At 46.2% G+C, this 18,754-nt stretch overlaps 1 long non-coding RNA gene across 1 annotated transcript in view; it reads right to left on the reverse strand.

Annotated features, from left to right (window-relative positions):
• Positions 1–18,754, reverse strand: part of LOC122811938 — a 558,722-nt gene that overhangs the window by 374,319 nt on the left and 165,649 nt on the right. The window contains exon 4 of the long non-coding RNA XR_006366316.1: positions 15,142–15,220. This is a non-coding gene — a long non-coding RNA (uncharacterized LOC122811938). The remainder of the gene's footprint in view (positions 1–15,141; positions 15,221–18,754) is intronic.

Genomic DNA, 18,754 nt, shown 5'->3' on the forward strand with positions numbered 1-18,754 from the left:
CATGCAGGAAGGATATCATTTGTTCCAGATCCAAAGGCTTCAAGCTCCCAACCTACATGGCAGACCTAAACAAAGAGGCCACCAAAGATTGCTTTGACAACAGTAAGATCAGAGGAATGAATCCAAAAAGGACTGGACCAATGGGAGTTAGAAGTCTCAGGTACAATCAGTACCGGAGATCAGGGTTGAGTAGGTAGCAAAGAACCAGTAGAGGCCAAGCAAGAGGTGCTGAAGGGCAGTGCACCTTTGGCTCCAGCACTTCCTCCGATGATGAGAAAGGTAGCCTGTGACTCTCCTGTACTCTCACAGGCCTTAACCTTCCCCCATGGATCTGTCTTTCTCCAGCTTGTCAGACTTTTTAGCAGGGAGGGAAAGAAGGAACTGCCAGAGGATGGTTTGAGAAGGTTCTACTTACCTTGCCTTTCATTAATAGCGAGAGCAGTGTATACCTGGCAGTCTCCAAAAGGGCAGGACCAAACAGTATACACATCTGTTGGGGACATTTTGTGGATGCAGTTTATGCCCATAACAAACATTTCTAAAATCCTGAAGCCTTCAAACTATACATCTTAGGGGTGACAAAGGCACACTATCAAAACAGAAAGATCAAACAAATAAACCAGACTAACCTATCTACCTAACAAAGAAGAACACAACAAAATTCTTAATAGCTACTCTCTATCTACTACATCTAACAAACAAGACAGCAGACTTGTTTCAGACACACAGTCTATCTAAATAAGGGCAGAGGAAAAGATTTTCAAAAAACTTTAATAAGCTAGTCAGATAAAAACTCTATCCAAAGGATACTAGTTGGTGGATCTCGTTGTTCCTGATCTCAACATGATGGAAGTAAACAATATATGAACAGTGGGTGCTATAGTAAAGGCTTATGACACAGGATGTGGAGTTCTGGGTTGAAAGATTCAAAGTATGAACTGCTTTGGATCAGATAATCCAGAGGTTGAGACTGGACAGAAAATACATCAGATACAGAGATACAGATGCATGGTAATTGTGTAGAAATTATGACACTGTCACTTTTCTACTTATTTTTTTTTAAAAAAAGAGAAATTTAAAGAAAGGGTAGAAATCATTCAACAGTTAAGGAAAAAAGAAATTACTTTTGAAGGGATAGCTAATGAATGGGGCAATATTTAAATTAAGTTTAAAACCATGGCAGAAATGACAGAGAGGGGTGTGTGAAATTAGTTGTAGGAATTATTTAGAGGAGATGGCAAAGGAGAAAGGGAATCCTGGAATAAGAGAGGGAGCAAATGCAGAGTGCTAAAGGGAAAAAAGGGAGTATTTGGAGAATATGCAGGAGTTTAAAAGGGTTGCTGTTAAGTAACTATTTTTGATAATGCTACACAGTACACAAACATTTAGTACAGTAACTCAAACAGAAAGTAAAGTATGATGAATAAACTTAGGGAGCCTATGACAACAGAAACAACCAGAGATCCTGTAGGAGTATTAGAGACACTTCAGAAAATGCATGAAAATTTGTATAAAGCAAAGGAATTGGCAAACCAATAAAATGCACAAATGGAAATATTTATGATGAATTGATTATGTCAAAGTTAGAGAAAGATGTGGCTCAACAACTAAGATAAGAAAAGAAAATAAAAGCTGTGATGTATAAATCAGCTGGAAACTCGCCAGGAACAGATAGGATTTCTGTGGAAATGTAGACGTTAGGAGAAAAGAAAGTGACAAAGATCTGGCAAGTTTAACAGCATTTTAAAAAGGAGTGATGCATTAGCATCATGGAAGAAAGCTGTGGTGGCTGCATCTTCCTAACAGGACAAAGATCTTTCAGATACAGCTTCAGACACACCCATTTTAATTTTAAGCGATAATTTTAAAGTGTTTATGACTTTACTAACTAAAAGAATGAAAAGGTGTTTTCAAAGCTGACATATATGGATGAATGTGGCTTTGTGAATGGGAGGCAAACATGTGACAGCATTAGCTGGACAATGATTATCAAGACAGCTGCACAGTAAGAAAACTTGGGGGGGGCATGGATGCGGTGGAAGCAGGGAAAGCATTCAATAGTGTCATATGGGATTTTATGAGTATGGCAATGGCAGTACTTGGATTTCCTGATGAAATAAGGTTAATGAGGATACATAAATAAGTTGGGAGAGTGCCTCTCTGACAAGCTGAAAAAATTCAATGATACTTTGCTCCCCGTGCTCAACACTGACTACTTCTGCAGTAAGAGAAATGTCTGCTGTCACTGAGGCAGAAACACTCGAGTAAAAAAAACACCATTTCAAGGGCTACTATTAACTTTTCCCCCTTTTTCACTTCTGGAATCCTTCTGTTCCTTTTCAACCTTTTTGTACATCTGTTTCTTCCGTTTCTTTTCATAGGTAGGTACTAGGCTATCTGCCAGAGGGCATTTATAAGCCAAGCCAGAGTGCGTCGGCTTTCGCCGCCCCATTGATTAACTGACCCTCTGTCAAGCAGAGCAAATAAAGTGATCCCAGGGGTTTATTTTCTGTTACTCATCCACTCGTCAAGGTTTCTCTTGAAGAGCGTTAGTGAGGGGCTCTGCCTAATGTAGTTTGGAATTTTGTTCCAAAGCATGGGGAGAATCTATACCTCCAGCATGTTCCATTTATTGTTGTGGCGAGGTTTGGCTCACTAGAGCGTGTGGCTCGCAGTGACTTGGATTTCTTTAGGTGGAGCATGTCCATCAATTCTGAGTTGGACATGGCTTTGTAAGTCAGGCAGAGATCACCTCTGAGTAAGCGATATGCCACTGAGTACAGCCGGAGTTTTTTTCAGTCGGGCTGCATAGGACATATGTTTGAGGCCAGTAATCCTCTTGATGAGGTACTTTTCTGGTCTCTCCAGCTGTTGAAAGTGTCTTGTGAGGTACATCCCAAATGGGTCATTGTACTCTATGATGGGTCTGATGAGGGACGAGTAGAGGGGCACTATAACCTCTTTAGTTCCAGATACAAACCCTTTAGTAATTAGATGGGCCACATAGAAGGATTTCCTAACTACTTTGGCAATATGATTGTCAAAGGAGAGCTTACTATCTACCTGGGTCCCCAGATCTCATATTACCTCTTCATTATTAAGGGGGTTGCCACCTATGTGGTAATTTGTGGGTGTTTTGTTTTTCCCAAACGGGATGACTATGCATTTTTTGGCATTTAGCTTGAGGCCATGACTTTGACACGAGGTGCCCGTCTCACTAAGGCCCTTTTGGAGGATGTCCGTGTCAGCCAGAGAGTCAATTACGGCTCCCAGTTTGCAGTCATTGGCGAACCTGGGAAGCCATAGTCCTCCTGTGTTTGCCTGTACTTCTGAGATGTATATGCAGAACAGTAGGGGTTTCCCAGAACCGAGCCTTGTGGGACACCACCTGTGACTGGTTGAGTTGGACCTGGAGCCCGCTATTCTTACCGTGTGAGTTCTGTCTGTAAGCCAGCTGGCAACCCATCTCATGAGGTAAGGGTTTATGTTCAGGCTGGTGAGTTTTTCTGTAATACCTGAGTGGGAATGGTGTCGAAAGCCTTGGCGAGGTCAAGGTAGGCTGTGTGAACCACCTTTCCCTCGTCTATGGCCTTGGTGACTGTCTCGAAGTAGTCAACCAGGTTTAGTAGGCATGATCTGCCCTTAATAAAGCCGAACTGGGTCGGGTCAAGTGTTGGAGGTTCCCAATGTCTTTGTTAATGAGTTCCATGATGATGTGCACCATAGCCTTACAGACCAAGCTAGTCAGGCTTATGGGGCGATAGTTACCAGGGTCAGTTGTGGCCCCTCCTTTGTGGAGTGGAATAACTGTTGCTGTGCGCCATTCTATGGGCACGCAGCCTGTGGAGAGGCTGAGGTTGAACAGCGTGTTTAGGCGGGGGGTTAGTTCGTTCTGTAGTTAGTGCAAGATGCAGCCTGGGACACCATCTGGCCCCATTGACGCTGTGTTTTTGGCTGTTGAAAGGGCTGTTTTCACCTGTGTGTCTGATTTCTGGGACACTACATTTTTCCGGTATTGCTGTGGGCCCTTCTGGGGGTGAGAAGGGGGTGAAGTTTGCACTGAATCTATCTGCCAGGATGTTGACAATATCAGTACGTTCAGTATATTTTGTGCTATTTTGCACTAGTTCAGTGCATATCTGCGAGTTGCCACTTAGATTCTTAACATAGCTAAAGAAGGCTTTGTGGTTATCTTTTGAATCCTTGGCTATTTTTCTTTCGAAGTTAGCCTTGGATATTTTTATGAGGGACCTTAGTTTCTTACTGATACTGATCAGGGAGGTATTTCCTTCTTGGGATTTGCTTTTTTTCTAAACTGGTTTCCTCCTCCTTTTCTATAGCCTACTTATGGCAGGGGTCCACCAGACTGGTTTCCTTCTCTTAGAGGAGTGAGCCTTGGTTTTGCTAGGGATGGCACGATCCATGCATCCTTGTAGGAGCTCATAGAGTGCATTTGTAAAGGTTTCTGCATCTTGGGCAGTGTTATCCTTCAGCGTGAGGGCTGTGAAACTTACAGCCTCTGTGTTAAGTAAGGTGAAGTTTGCTTTAGAAAAGTTTTTTTACTGTGGTTTCCTTAGTTGGAGGTGGTGGTGGGGTGTGGACATCCAGAGTGATTAGTTTATGGTCTGATCTAACCAGTGACGGGTTGACCTCCGGTGTGGAATTAGAAGTTATGTACTCACCATAACGTTCCATCTGAGTAGGTGTATTCATTTGTCTGCAACCTGTGGGGTTATGGATCCGATATCGGATCCGAACCGGCATGGTTTACCAGCTATGGATCCAAGCTCTCAGCTCCTCCCCTCACCCATAATGCCCTGCTCTACCCTCATGACCTCAGATCGAGTTTGCCAACAGCAAGAACACCCTGAAAAGGGTAACACATAATATGCAGGAAACTGAAAGGCCAGGGGGATAGGAGGGCGGGATGGTTGCAGACAAATGAATACACCTACTCAGATGGAACGTTATGGTGAGTACATAACTTCTAAATCTGAAGTAGGAGATTCATTTGTCTGCAACCTGTGGGACAGAGTCCCCAGATATTCCGGAGCACCGCGGAGCCAAATGATGCTCTACCCCTAGATGCAAGATCCAACTTATAGTGGGAAATAAAAGTATGAGATGAAGCCCACGTGGCTGCTGCACAAATATCATCTAGAGGAATCCTAGCCTTAAAGGCTGCCGAGGTAGATACTGACCGGGTTGAATGGGCGTGTACACCCTCCGGTGCGGGCCTTCCTGAAGCTTGATAAGCCAATAAGATACACTGTGAAATCCAGCGAGACAGAGAAACTTTAGAAATTGGCTTGCCCAAATTAAATTTAGCAAAGGAAATAAACAACTGGTCGGATTGCCTATGACCAGCCGTTCTGTTTAGATAAAATCTAAGTTGCCTGTGAACATCTAAGGAGTGAAGCTTGTATTCACCTTTGTTTTCATATTTAGGAAAGAAAACAGGGAGGTTAATGGATTGATTAATGTTTGCTTCAGAAGCTACTTTAGGAAGAAAGGACGGGTTGGTCCTGAGGTAAACACGGTCCGGATGAAATACCAAGTAAGGAGGTTTAGCTGATAATGCTTGGAGCTCTGAAACTCTCTTGGCGGATGTAATGGCTACTAAAAGGCTGTCTTGAAAGACAAGAATTTGAGATCCACCGTAGCCGCTGGTTCGAAGGGGGGGGGGGCGGTCAAGGCCTGGAGAACTAAGGAGAGGTCCCAAGGAGGAACCGCTTGTTTCACAGGGGGCCTGAGAAGGAAAGTACCTTTAAGGAAAATTTTACACAACTTGGCTGACATAAGTGGACTAGAGTCATGACCAATGTGATAATGAGAAATTGCCGCCAGTTGTACTTTGACTGTGGAACTGCTGGCACCATCGTTAAAAAGAGAGGTTAGAAAGTCAAGCACTAAAGGGAGAGGAACCGTGAAGGGATTCAGGCCTTGCCGCTCCGCCCACAAAGAAAACCGCTTCCACTTGCTGTGGTAGACTTTCCTAGTGGACGGTTTATGAGCTGCCACCAGGATAGCCTTAACAGGGGACGAAATACCGGGAGTCCTGATCAAGAGTGGAACTGGAGCAGCCAAGCGGTCAGCTTCAGGTTGTCCAGGTTCGGAGGAGATATGCAGGATGGGTGGGATATCAGATCCGGAATGGGATCTAGAATCCAAGGAGGATTCACCGAGTGAGACCTTAGAAAGGGGAACCAGATCTGTCGAGGCCAAAACGGAGCAATGAGAATCATTCTGCAACCCACCGAGAGGCTTTCTGAAGAACTTGGAGCATCAGAGGCAAGGGTGGATAAGCGTACAGAAGACCGGGTGGCCAAGCATGCACCAGAGCGTCTCTTGGAGAACCTCCTGGAGGGGGTATCAGAGCGAAAAACTGTCGCACTTGGTGTTTGAGGGAGAGGCAAAAGATCGCATGAAGGAGTTCCCCACCGTGCGAATATGCGTTCCGCTACTTGAAAATTGAGAGACCACTCGTAAGGGGTCAGAATGGTGCGACTGAGCTTGTCCGCAAGGATGTTGGACCGACCCGGAATGTGCGTTGCTATTAGAAAGCGGTTGGTGGAGATTGCCCATTCCCAAACTCTCATGGCTTCTCGACAAAGGGGTAAGACCTTGATCCCCGTTGCTTGTTGATGTACCAGACAACCGACATGTTGTCCGATTGAATCGCAATTGTTCCCAAGGGAAGAAAGTCCTGAAGTGCTAGCAACGCTAAGAGCACTGCTCTCATCTCTAGAACGTTGATATGCAGAAAGGTCTCTGAATCATTCCATGTGCCTTGGACGGTCCGGCCCGCAAAATGCCCCCCCCCCCCCACCCGAGGCGGGAGGCGTCCGTGGTCACCGTGGCGAGAGGGGGAGAAGCACAAAATGGGCGGCCTCCGTGGAGATCTGGGGAGTGAATCCACCACAGGAGGGACCGCTTGCAAGCCTTGCTGATCGCAATGGGATGATGCATAGGGAGAGCAAGGTATGACCATTGTACTAAGAGAGTCCACTGGAGGATGCGCATATTGAGCCTGGCAAGAGGAAGAAGTGCTATAGCAGACGCCATGGACCCTAGAGCCCTCAGGACCAACTCCGCCGGAACAGAACTTGAGTGGAGAATGGCCCGCACCTGGAGCTGCAGATTTTGAACTCTGTCCGCAGTGAGGAAGGCTTTTAAACTCCTTGTGTCTAACCTGGCCCCTATAAAATCTAAGAGCTGTGTGGGCCAGGTTGGATTTCTTCGTATTTATTGTAATGCCCAGAAAGGGAGCAAGATGGAGAAAGGAGTCTCGCCAATAGTAGTAGATGCCTTGTTGGGGCGGTAAGAAGCCAGTCGTCCAGGTAGGGAAGACCTGCACCCCTGAAGCCTCAGGTGGGCCGCTACCACTGCTAATACTTTGGTGAACACCCTGGGGCTGTGGTGAGACCAAAGGGAAGGACCCGAACTGGTAGTGACTGGCTCCCAGCCGGAAGCGGAGGAACCTCCTGGAGCGCCTGTCCATCAGGATGTGGTAGTACGCATCTTTGAGGTCTATAGAACACATCCAGTGATTTTCTCCCAGAAGGGGGAGAATAGATTGCAGAGTGACCATTCGGAATTTTTCCTTGGGGACTGCCAGGTTCAAGAGAGAAAGGTCTAGAATTGGTCTTAGTTCCCCCGTCTTTTTTGGCACTAAAAGAACCTGGAGTAGAACCCTGATCCGATCTGGTCTGGGGGGACGGGCTGGATGGCTCTTTTCTTTAGCAGATGGCCAATTTCTGCCAAAGTGGCCTCCCGTTGACCGGGTGGAATGTCTGAGAGGGACTTCAACTTTGGTAAGTGAAGAAAAGGGATGCGGTATCCTCTGGATATGATTTGGAGAACCCAGCGGTCTGATGTTATGGACTCCCATGCCGCTAGGTGCCCCGAAAAACGTCCCCCGACTGCCTCCAGAGTGGAGCAGCCGGGCAACCCCTCAGGGTTGCTGCGAGGGCCGTTCAGAGAAAGGTTCTCTGGACCCGAAGTTCCTGGGAGCCCTTCTGCCTCTAGGGCGGCGTCCTCCCTGTCCTCCTCTGCCACGGAAGGACTGGTTGTCCGGAGCAGGCTGGGATTGCTGCGACTTCCGGAACCACATCTTCTTCTGACCCTTTTGGTTCCTAGAGTAGGGCCTCTGGGGTGCAGAGAAGCGGATTCCGACGGCAGACACCGTCTTCCCGTCCTTCTCGCTCTGGGTCAAAGTGCATGACGGTTTTGCCAAAGAGGGCAGAACCATCAAAGGGGGCGTTCGCAAACGACGCTTTGAAGGGCTCAGAAAAATCGCAGTGACGGAGCCAGGCCTGATGTCTAGTGACTAGGCCTGCCCCTGCGGCTCTAGCGGCGCCTTCCGTAGCATGGGAGAGTAGCCGCATAGAGGTATTAGTAACTGATCTAAGAGTGGCCATGCGGGTGGAGTGCAGCATCTTGTCCTCCTCCGACATGGACTCTGGGGGAGATGCAGCGTATTCTTTAATGAGATCTCGCTGCATCCTAATGACGTGTGCCAGGTAGTTCAGCGCCCTTACCGAGAAGGTCGCTGAACTAAACATCCGCTTCCCCAAGTGGTCCATCATCCGAGACTCCTTGCTCGGGGGATGGTCTGAGGGACTCTCCTGAGCAAGTTCCCTCTTGGTGGCCGCCGTCAACATGGCATCTACCGGAGGCCCCTTACTCCAATGGGCACAGTCGGACGGTGGGCTGAGGATCCTATCGGGCCTCTTAGGGATTGGCTCCACGGTGTCCGGTTCCTTCCACGCCCTGGTGGTAATGAGGTCCACCAGGGGTCGGCAGGAGGGACACCCAAGAGGTAGACGGGCCCACTTCAAATGCCTCCAAGAACACGGACTCGTCCAAGGAAGACTTGGGGCAGACCACCCCCCCCTTATACGGAGCATTTCCATGGTGTCCCCAAATGAGACATCCCCGGCCGGTGACCGTGGGGAGCCTTCCCCTTCCTCCAAGTCCGTGTCTTCCGTGAGAGACTCGGGGGAGTCAATGTGCCTCCTTTTGCACGTATGCTTGCGAGGAACATCCTCTGGGGGGCTGTCAGAGGACTCCTCGCAAGCAGCAACCTGTTCCAGGGGAGCAGCTTGGGGCACAGAAGCGGGCTGTCCCAAGGGCCGGATGGTGGAAGCCTGACACAGTGCAGAGGGAGCGGGACGGAGCTGAAACAAGTGCCGGGGGTCCGGAGACCCTCAACAGGGCCCTCTCCACTACATCAAACGCCGAAGGGGAGCCGACCTCGACCAAAGGATCCGACAATCGGCTCCCCCTCGGATCCGAAGAGTGGATTGGAGCCGGCGCCGAAGCGCTCGGATCCGAAGGGACAGTGCGCTCCGACACAGACGGCGCCGAAGGAGCACTGATCCCCCCGGATCCGAGGCTCGGATCCAGGCTCCGAGGTCGGATCCGATGCACTCGAGGGCAGGGTCGGATCCGAAGTACAAAGTACTATCAGCGCCGACCCACCCCCGGCTCCGAAGCTGCTCGGCTCCAGCTGCTCCGAACCCGGGTAGCGGGTCGGAGAAGGAGCAATCGGTTTGAAAAAGGGTGTTGAGCTCCCCCCCAGAGGGGGGGGGAGGCAAGAGCACTCCCATCTGCATCTGGGCCTGGATGAACCTTCTCATCATCCGGTCCAGATCAGCATCCGAGCTATCGTAGATCTCGACGAGGCTACCGAGGTAGGCCTAGAGTGCCTCCTCGATAGCCTCGACGGAGATCGGGTCTCCTCCTCCTCAGGTCCCGGTGAAAAACACTGGAGACTGGAGCCGAGGAGGAGGAGACCGAGCCGACAATGGAGCCGACAGCGGAGCCGGGAGAAGCCGCTTGGCTGGCGGGGCGAAACAGAGGTCCCGGCCCGCCGGTTATGGTGCTCCTCACTCCGGTCCCTTTCTTAGCATCCCTCTCCTCCGAACCAGAAACGGGAGGTTGAGTCCCAGGAGGAGGAGGGGAGCCAAAAGGAATAACCGTGGGTGCAGTTACTCCCGAAGGAGCGGAGGTCGGAGCCGAGTCCGGCGGTAAAAGGCCCGCCAAAACAAGCTTGGACCTCCGCTCCTTCAATGCCCTGGGGTTGAACCCTGCACAAATGGAACATCCAGATGTGAGGTGTTCAACCCCAGGCATCTAACACACAGTGTGGCCATCAGCTGGGGAAAGCTTATGGCCACACCCTGAGCATTTAGAAAAAATAGACTTGGGTTGCTCAGACATCCCAATCTACAACAGTAGTTACTATAACTAAAAAGTAACTAAAGAAACACAAAATCACTCACAGGCCCAACACACACACACTACGCTAACAGCGAGGGGAGGGATATAACTTTTAGATTAAACTCTAAAAAAAGTAAATATACCAAAGGGGAAACCTACACTTTCACACAAATAACCAAGAAAAAATCTTAAATTTTACAATTTAAATACTGAAAACTAGCACTTAGCTTGAGAGCTTGAGAAACAATCCGGTCACCATGCGTGGCAAACGAGATCTGAGGTCATGAGGGTAGAGCAGGGCATTATGGGTGAGGGGAGGAGCTGAGAGCTTGGATCCATAGCTGGTAAACCATGCCGGTTCGGATCCAATATCGGATCCATAACCCCACAGGTTGCAGACAAATGAATCTCCTACTTCAGATCACCTGTTGCCCATGTTGGTGATGACCAGGTCCAATATGTTTTCATCGCTGGTAGGGGAGTTTACCAGCTGATCCAGGGAGTCTGAGTTGATGAATTCCAGGAAGCGCTGGGCCTGGGAGTTTTTAGTCGAGTAGTTTTCCCAGTTAATGGTAGGGTAATTGAAACCGCCCAATATCAGGGTGTTCGGTAGGACCTTCATGTTTTCCAGTGTCTCCAGAAAGGTGGGGTGGTGGTCCTGGGTCATGGAGGGTTATCTGTAGCAGGTCACAATTTGCATTGCAGATATGCCGGATGTTAGTTGCACATGGATGATCTCGGAGGCATCATGCTGCGCCACTAACCTGGAGGTGTAGATATCCTTGATGAATATGGATAAACCCCCTCCTTCTGTGTTTCGGTCTGTGTTCTGTGGCCAAAACGTGTGGTATGACCAGGTTTCAGTTACTGCACAGATGTCGACGTTCTCCATACTGAGAAGTGCTTCGAGCCCGTGCATTTTGAGATTTAAACTCCTGGCGTGGAGTAGCATAACCCTCATTTTTTCTGTTAATTGTGCTGTTTACAGAGGTGGGTTTGACTTTTGAGCCTTGCCTAGAAAAGGCACTATGGGAGCAGCAAGAGCCTTGGCCAGTATTCGAAAGCCTAGGGGTGACAGGTGCAAGCAGTCTCTTGCGAAGCAACGCGACTTGTCGAGCATGTCGTCCCAGGCTGACAGACACTGGTTCCCCTTTGACTGACACCAGAAGCTTAGCCAATTGTTGAAACTGATATTTTTTTCTTTATACTGAGGTATCATTCTTGGTGAGGGCAGGATGCTACTCAGGGTCAGGGTCATACCAGCCTGGGCTACATGATCAGAGAGCTCTTCAATGTATCTTTTCATGTAGTCCAGGGAGGTATGTCTCAGGTCATTCACACCAACATGAATAATGACAGTCATATTTGTACTTGTTTTGGAGTGACCTTCAATAGCTTTCTATGGGTACAGGTGGTAGTGCGGATCAATGGTACTTCCACATCCTCTTCAATTTCTACATTTTCTTTAGGCTGTTTAGTTGGGATGACTCAAGTATTACCTCAGTAAACAGGCTTCTTGGGATTTCAGTATCCTTCTCCTGGTAGTGGGGCTTAGAACTTATTCCTTTTTACAATATTCATAATTCACTATAGTGCAGGAAACACAAAAGCAAACTGCGTACTGTGGTGGAAGTCTTATTAGCTTTCACAAGCATACCTGTTGCTCATTTAACAATGCAACCAGAAGACAGACAGAACAGTGCAATTCAGAATTCAAATTAAAAGAGGTACATTAATTCTTAATGTAGCTCTTATTAATTACAATGCCCTGGACCAGCTCGTTCTTACTCCCACTAGAGGTATCAACATCCTTGACCTGGTCATAACTAACATGGGCGACCGTTGCTCGCCACCAATAGTCAACTCCTCCCCTGGTTAGATCCGACCACAAACTAATTACCTTGGAAATCCACATCCCTCCCACCCACCCCACAAAGGTAACGACCATGAAAAACTTCACCAAAGCTAACTTTGGGCTCCTAAAAACAAACACATCTAACTTCTTAACACCCATGCAAATGGAGAATAGTTGCATGACCGCTGAATCACACACCAATGCACTGCACAAACACGTACATAAATGAATGGATCTCACCGTACCTAATAGAACCAAGACACCCTCCTCCAAAAAAAGGAAGTCAATCTGGTGGTCCCCTGCCATAAACAAACTCTACAACTGAAGGAGGAAGGTGATGCGGAATAAGGTGAAGTTCCAAGACTGGAAAAACTCCCTTATCGGCCTCAGCAAAAAAATAAGATCCCTCATCAAATCCTCTAAAGCTAGCTATGAAAACAGAATTGCAGCAGATAGAAAAGAAAACCACAAGGCCTTCTATAGTTATGTAAAGAATATCCACGGCAATATCCAGATTTGCTATGAGCTACTGCACAGTGGTACCTCCTATACTGAGCCAACAGACATTGCCAATATACTGGCCAACAGATTCAGTGCCAACTTTACCATTCTCTCCCCCACCAAAGGACCAATCACAATACCAACAGATTGCCAGGCACCCAGTATTACTGCTGCACAGGTTAAAACAGCACTGTCTAAGGGCAAGAATGCAGCTTTTATGGGACCTGACAATATCCCCGGCTGTGTTCTATGTTAACTACAGAGTGAACTGGCATCTCACCAGTGTGCCCTGTTCAATCACAGCCTCACCTCAGGCTTTGTCCCTACCAAATGGCGCACTGCTACAGTCATCCCTCTCCACAGAGGAGGAGCAACTACAGACCCTGGGAACTATTGCCCCATTAGCCTGACTAGTCTGAGATACAAAGCTATGGAATGCATCATCATGGACATAACAAGGATACAGGGAATCTCCAAACTCTGGAACCCACACAGTTTGGTTTTGTGAAGGGTAGTTCATGTCTGCTCAACCTGGTCGAGTTATTTGAGTCAGTCACCAGAGCTGTGGATGGAGGCATGGTGGTTCATACAGCCTATTTTGATCTGGCCAAAGCCTTTGATACCATTCCCCACTCAGGAATCATAGAAAAACTCACTAAACTAGGCATCAACCCCTATATCACTAGCTGGGTTGCAAACTGGCTCACAGATAGCTACTTTCACACTGTGGGTTCTGACTCCAAGTCAGACTGCTGACCAGTCACGAGTGAAATCCCACAGAGTTCGGCCCTGGGTCCTCTCCTGTTTGGTATCTACTTCTCTGAAGTCCAGGCCAACACAAAGAGACTCTGGCTGACAAAGTTCGCAAACGATTGCAAGTTGGGAGCTATTATTAACTCCCCAAGGGAATTGACATCCTACAGAAAGGCCTCATAGAGACCAACGACTGATGTTAGAACCATGGCCTTAAGCTCAATTGCAAAAAATGTACCGTCATCCCCTTTGGGAAAATCCCAGTTCCCATGAATTAACACATTGACAGTAGTCCACTGAACACAGAAGGTGTTAGAAGAGATCTGGGAACACAGGTTGACAGCAACCTCTCTTTTGACCACCACATCGCCACTGTGCTCAGAAAGTCCTTCTATGTGGCACACATCTCATTACTAAGGGCTTTGCATTCAGGAAGAAAGGTCATTGTCTCCCTCTACTCTTCCTCATTAGGCCAATCGAGTACAATACCCCATCTGGTATGTACCTCACTAGACACCTGCAACAACTGGAGAGGCCGCAAAAGCACCTCACAAAGAGGATCCTAGGCCTTGAACACTTGTCCTATATGGACAGACTCAAAAAACCTCCAACTATTCTCGGTCTCATATCACCTACTCAGAGGCGATCTCTGCTTGACTTACAAAGCCATGTCTGACTCAGCTACATCTAAAGAAATCCCAATCCCTCCGCACCACAAGCTCCAGAGACCTCAACCTCATTACCACAAACAGCACAAGCTGAAGGGACAGGTTCATAATCCAGAGACTGCCCATGCTATGGAATAGACTTCCCATACATGTCAAACAGAGCACCTCATTAGCCCTCTTCAAGAGAAATCTTGATGAGTGGATGGGAAATAGAAAATTCACACCGGGGATCACACCAGTGGCTCTGCTCGACAGAGGCACTGGAAACTAAGGTCAGGTGGCATGATACCAGGGTAATCCTATGGGCTAGGCTTGTAAAGGCTCCAAGGCCATTAGCCTAGTACACACCTATGAAACTATAAGTGATTTCAACCAAAGCATAACATTTACTAACCCTAGAACCCATGAAAGCACAAATAACCTATAGGTTTTTTAACAAATGCCGTAATACTTCCTTTTGAAGCATGATCTTTGAGTAATGCAGTCTGTGTACCAGTACTACAGCTCTCACTACAACCAGTTGCAAATCTTAATCCATATGGGAATCAAAAACCTTCTCAATGTATTCAATCCAAAGAAAGGTCTCACAAAGTGCTAAGAATTAGCTTATCATTAATTCGCATATATTCATTCCTACAGTCATGCAGCACTTCCAAGTCATACATAGTCTAATGAACTAAAGCAAAATATTAAAGCAATCAGTCACTCAAAATTCCAAGTGCAGCAACTAGTGACAGGAAGCATATATTTCAATTCAGAGGCATGCTCATACAGAAAGATCTTTGGCTCACCTCATCTGAAAGTCTCATACTACAAAGGCTCAGAATGACAATAAGTTTGTAAATTCCTGACCTCACTCCAGAACCAACCTACCAACATTCTTGCAATTAAAAAGTGGCAGAGTTAATTGCTGCCAAAACAGTGCGTCAAGAATGGATGGAGAACACTGCTCAGCAATCAACTATGATGTACAGTTAAAAGGACCATAATGATATCAACTGCTTCCCTGCTTTTCACAAAGTCAGGGCTAAAAGAAAAAAACAACGAGAATGCACTTCCTATGTACACCAAATCAGGGTGTGAAAAAAAGAAAAAATTTAAATAAGTCCTTACACTACCTTATAAAATAAATGCACTAACCTTTAAATACTGAGGATTGGATATAATTTTATCACAGTCTGGAAAGGGACATCGGACATACTCCTTGTCAAGTTTCTTCCTGTGTGAAAAGAAAGTCAGAATAAATACTTATAATAATCATTTTTTTATTTATTCCCCAGCCTGCAGTATCTTAAACTACATTATATCTACTTCGCTGATTTAAAATTGTATATCTCAGATGAGTAACAAAGCACAATTGCAAGTTGTCAAAACTTTTTCAGAGGATATAAGAATGTCATTTGGTCTTGATAAATGTGCAAAAGCAACCTTTAAAGCAGGAAAACTGCAACGTTGGGAAAACATCAGGTTAGGACAAGAATGTGATATAAAAGAACTTGAGCAAGGGGGACTGCATAACTACCTGGGAATTGATGAAGGATCAACAATAAAACATGAAAAAATGTGAGTAAAACTTAGTAAGGAATATATCAGAAGACTTAAATTAATCCTGAAAGCAGCACTGACATCCAGGAATGACATTCAAGCTATAAACCAATTTGCTCTTCCTGTCCTAACTTACAGTTTTGGAGTGACTGACTGGCCCCAAAACGTGTTGGATAGACTACATAGGAAAACAAGAAGGATGCTTCATTCTCACCAAATGATTTTATGAAAAATCAGTTCATACCAAGATTATATATTCCCGTTCTGAAGGAGAGATGGGCTTCTTTAAAATTGATTACATGTACAGATCTGCAATCATGGAACTCCTCACATATCTGCTGACCTCAAGACCCAAACGTAGTGAAAGTTTTGAAACATGAGGAGAATAAATCTAAGATGGCTTCTCTGCTTAACTTAGCAGAAGCATAACAGCGTCAAGCAGGAATGGAAATCAAACCAGAAGTGGATAAAAATCAGGCAGCAACTGAGTGTGCCAAAAAACAAAATATAAGGTGAAGGACCAGATGAGAAGGCAAGAAACGTGGAAAAAGCATAAATATAGTTTCAAGTATAGAAAACTTCTGGAAGAACCTCAAATTGATCAGGAACGAACACAGGAATGTTTAAGGAGAGGCAAATTCAAACCAAGAGATGAAACGTTAATATTGGCAGCCCAAGATAGTGGGCTACATACACATTGGTTTATAAAGTCTATTGAACATGTGGGAGAAACAAACAAATGGAGGTTTTGTAAAACCGGATTGGAAACAGTTGCACACCTTGTTGCAGGTTGCAACATACTAATGGCAGAAGGACTGTATACTGAAAGGCATAATAATGTGGCAAGATTGTTTTTTACACTGGGGATTACGCAAACATTATGGTACTGAAGTGGCTGAAAAACACTGGAAAAGTACAGTTTTGTACCTACCATAAATGTAGATGTTCGAAGATCCACATTGCTGCAGTCCTAACACTTGGGTAGTCCGCTGTCCCTCGGTCGGCCCGAATATCAGAGTATAAGGCTGACGTCGGTCAAGGCGCATTTGACTGACATCAGAACGTCAGGGTACAAATGCGCATGACCGACGTCATATCCTCAGTCTTTTCTTGCCCCAGATGTCAGAAGACCCTAAAAAGAAAGGTCAAAACCCATAGACAACAACTAAACAACCAACCAGCCTAACACCAAAAATATGTACAATATATACAATTATACAAGAATACAATTATACCTCAGATGGATAACCCAACCCACACAACCACCTCAAACTACAGAGGGGAAGGAGGGAGGGTAAATTGGACTGCAGCAATGTGGATCTTGAACATCTACATTTATGGTAGGTACAAAACTGTACTATGTTCTTCATCTCACATTGCTGCAGTCCTAACACTTGGGTAGAATCCCAAAGCAGAGGTAAGGGAGGATGGCTAAACTATAATGAAGAAGGAGCTGCCAAAATGCCCTGCAACACAGCAGTGGCAAAACCAGCCCTGGATTTAGAGTACAGTGAAAGGTGGTAATGCCTAGAGAAGGTATGCACTGAACTCCAAGTGGCTGCCTCCAAAATATCCTTAGTAGCCACCCCCTCAAAAGCTGTCGAAGTGGCAGTAGCCCTAGTGGAATGAGGCCTAATCCCAGCTGGAATCTCTTTGCCATGATGGGAATAACAGAAAGCAATGCAAAACCAATCCACTTAGAAATAGTTTGTTTTGACACGGGCTTGCCCTGAGAGCACAAAGCAAAAGAAACTAATAACTGCTGAGATTGTCTGAACCCTTTAGTTCTGTCCAAATAATATCAACTGCCTGTGTACATCTAAAGTGTGCAAAATCTTTTCCCCTTTAGTTTGGGGATTTGCATAAAAGTAGGCAAATGAATAGTTTGGTTTAAAGCCACACTAGAAACCACTTTAGGCATAAAGGAAGGATTAGTGCGTAAAGATACCCTATCCTTATGGAAAATTAAGAAAGGCTCAACTGCCATAAGGGCCTGCAATTCAGAAACCCTTCTTGCAGAGGTAATGGCCAACAAAAAGCAGTCTTCCATGACAAATATTTCAACTCAGCAGTAGCTGCAGGCTCAAAAGGTTGTAGAGTGAGTTTCTCCAACACAAAATTGAGATCCCAAGCAGGAGTAGGAGCCCTTCGTGGGGGTCTTATATTCTTTGCCCCTCTAAGAAATTGCTTGAACAAAGGATGAGAAAACAATGGTGGGTCACAGTCGTAGTGAGCTGAAATTGCTGCAGCATGAATCTTAATAGAAGAGAAGGACAAACCTTTGTCCAATAACTCAGTAAGATATTGAAGAGCCACACTTAAATCAGGCTCAGAAACATCCAAATCCTTAGCTGCACTCCAAAGCAAAAATCTCTTCCATTTATCTGCGTACACTTTCCTTGTACTAGGCCGTCTAGCTTCCAAAATCACATTCAAAACTTGTTGTGGAAGTTGAGACCCTCTATGGTTTAAAACAGAATATGCCATGCTGTTAGGTGAAGAGAGTGAAGTTTGACACTGAGCAAATGACTGTCCTCCTGGGACAACAGATGTGGAATCAAAGGCAAAGGCCATGGAGGCTTCTGTACTAGACTTCTCAGTAATGGGTACCAGTGCTGTCGAGGCCAATCTGGAGCTATCAAAATCATCCTTGGCTTGTCCTGTCTGACCTTTAGAAGTACCTTTGGGAGGAGAGGCAGAGGTGGAAAGGCATACACATGAAGATTTTTCCAACTGAAAGAAAGAGCATCCACTTTCCAAGCTGTGGGATGAAACCGCTTTGTGCAAAACTTTGGCAGCTGGTGGTTTAGAGGAGAAGCGAACAGATCTATGTCTGGAGTTCCCCAGGACACTGTCAATTTCTGAAATACATGAAGATCCAGTTTCCACTCATGGGGATCCATGATTTGTCTGCTTAACACATCTGCTAAGGAGTTCTGTGCTCCGGCAGAAACCTTGCCTGAAGACTTAGTTGTAAACTGAGAGCAGTCTCCCACAAAATCATTGCTTGCCTGCATAGAGGATAAGAATGTGTTCCCCTTGCTTGTTGATGTACCACATGACAGTTGTGTTGTCTGTTAGAATCAACACCTGCCCTGGAAGAAGTAAATCCTTGAAAGCTATTAATGCAAACTGGACTGCTAACATCTCCTTCAAGTTGATATGTAGATGCTGTAGTCTGACAGGCCACTTGTCTTGTATCCATTTT

The sequence above is a fragment of the Protopterus annectens genome, chromosome 9.part0 (genome assembly GCF_019279795.1).
Source record: "Protopterus annectens isolate FY-2018-M chromosome 9.part0, PAN1.0, whole genome shotgun sequence".
Taxonomy (NCBI): Eukaryota; Metazoa; Chordata; order Ceratodontiformes; family Protopteridae; genus Protopterus; species Protopterus annectens.